Below are 2120 nucleotides of genomic sequence, written 5' to 3' on the forward strand. Positions count from 1 at the left end.
GAGAATACATAGATTCATTGGAGCCTGAGGCAGGGTGAAATGGCCAGAGTAACTTTGGAAAGGCTGTAAATGGAGATGATTGAGATCTTTCCATTTATATTCTTACTCAAGTTGCTCAAAGAGCTCTTCTCACCAAGAGTTCTTTGGTTAAGGATATACATGCCCATTTATTCAGTATCAGTTTTCCGTTTCCTTCCTTCCTTCCTTCCTTCCTTCCTTCCTTCCTTCCTTCCTTCCTTCCTTCCTTTTTTCTTTCCTCCTTTTTTAATGATATAAAAGAAAGTGGACTGCTTTCCTCTCATCCGCAGTAGCAGGATTTTTCTAAAACCTTCCTTTATTGGCTCCCCTGAAACACAATCAACCTCTCCGCTGTCCTCTCCATTTTCTCTGTGAGAGGAGCTGGTTTCCTGCCCCTAGTTGGCTCTGAGATAGAATGCATCACAGAAACACGGGACAGGAATGGCATGTCAAATGGGAAACGTGACGTTTGTACACTTGTCAGCCCCCTAAGGCTGACGTCTTCCTGGGCTGAATAACAGAAGTAGACTGTTTACGAAGCTCTGGGTTTGAGCCAGACACTGTTCAGGCTCTCACTCTCATCTAGTCCTCACGAGAGTCTCTGAGGTAAATGTCATTATTACCCATGACCACTTCAGACTCCATTGGTCTCTCCCATACTCTTGTGTAATACTCTAACTTTCTCTTAGAGCACTTGCCTCGATTCAGAATCACACATGTCTCCCCTCTGAGGACGTAAGCTCAGCAATGGCAGGGACGATCAATGTTCATTATGGATGCCTGGAGCTAACACAGTGCCTGACAGGTAGCAGGCAGTTAACATTTGTTGAATAAATAAACCGTCGTTTAATATGAAGACATTAATGCTCAGAGAGGCTGTGCACCTTGTGAGGATCACACATCTGGTAAGCAGCACACCTGGAGTTGGAACCCATGTTCTTTTTTTTTTTCTCCCCACACTGTACAATCCGCTTTAGTGCTCACAGCCCACGGGCGAGGGGCTGGACATGGTTCGAGGCTGCGGTTACTCTGGCATGGGTCCACTGTGAGAGGCCCATGGAGAAGGGCCTGCCAACATCCCATTAACCTACCATGGACCCATGTTCTTATCACTGCCTCTCAGTTGAGGCCTGCTCTCAGCAAGGAAGCAACTGTGTCCAGTGTAGTTTAGCAGCAGCATTGTGTTACTTGAGTAACCAGGGTGAGAATCCTGTCTTAATAGATGGGAATCTGCAGGATCAGCGTGGAAAGAGTAGACTCGGCGTCATCGTGAAGGAGATGAACTTGGCTTTTGGTGCTCACCCAGGAACAGCCCCTGATGTTTGACATAAGTTGTTTCTAGAAGATAGTCACCTAGTATACCACTCCCCCCACCCCCAAAAGAAGTACTTGAATCGTAGTAGGGGGTAAGTATTTAAATTATAGGCATGGCTGTCTTGAATAGAGATCTCTAACCTATTAACTGATTAACCTATTAACACCTTACTAGGAGTACCTAGACTCTCTCCTAGCTAATGTCCATTTAACACTCTTGCCAGAGGGGCTGGCAGGTGTGAGTAAGTCCACACTTCCCTTTCTGTCTCTCTCATTTGCTGACCGATGCCTGAGTTGCACTAAGTAGTCACAGCTGTTGGCCTAGTCTTCAGAACCCGATGCTTTTTCTCCCGTCACTGTGTTCTTAGCAAGAGGGAATTGTATTTGTTTCCAAACGTATTCAGCCAGTTATATTTAAAGCAATTAAATTACCAATAAAATATGTTTTAAAATGTTAAAAATTGATGAAACGTGAGTGCAGAAAAAGGGTTGTTTTTTTTTTTAAATAAAAGCTAGACTACAATAAAATGCGATGCTTAAAAATACTGCTGTCACAATAGTTGTGGGATTGAAAAATGCATCCGAAGTTTAGAATGATTCTGAAATTGAATTTCTCTATAAGCATCTTTAGGTTCTTATTCCATTTTAAAGAAAAAATAGGATATCTTAGATAGTGTAAAATGAATGTGATTTATGCCAGAATAATAAAGTAGAACTGCAATCAGTAGATCAATATTCAAAGAAAAATCCTTGGCCCAAACATCACATTACAGTATTTTCCTTTCTTT

The 2120-nt window shown here is 42.5% G+C and overlaps 1 non-coding gene across 1 annotated transcript; it reads right to left on the reverse strand.

Annotated features, from left to right (window-relative positions):
• Positions 1-975: 975 nt before the first annotated feature.
• LOC111736007 lies at positions 976-1109 on the reverse strand. The gene has a single exon (XR_002779062.1). It is a non-coding gene; the product is annotated as a small nucleolar RNA SNORA42/SNORA80 family (small nucleolar RNA).
• Positions 1110-2120: the final 1011 nt, after the last annotated feature.

Source organism: Pteropus vampyrus, unplaced genomic scaffold, assembly GCF_000151845.1.
Source record: "Pteropus vampyrus isolate Shadow unplaced genomic scaffold, Pvam_2.0 Scaffold16, whole genome shotgun sequence".
NCBI classification, from domain to species: Eukaryota; Metazoa; Chordata; class Mammalia; order Chiroptera; family Pteropodidae; genus Pteropus; species Pteropus vampyrus.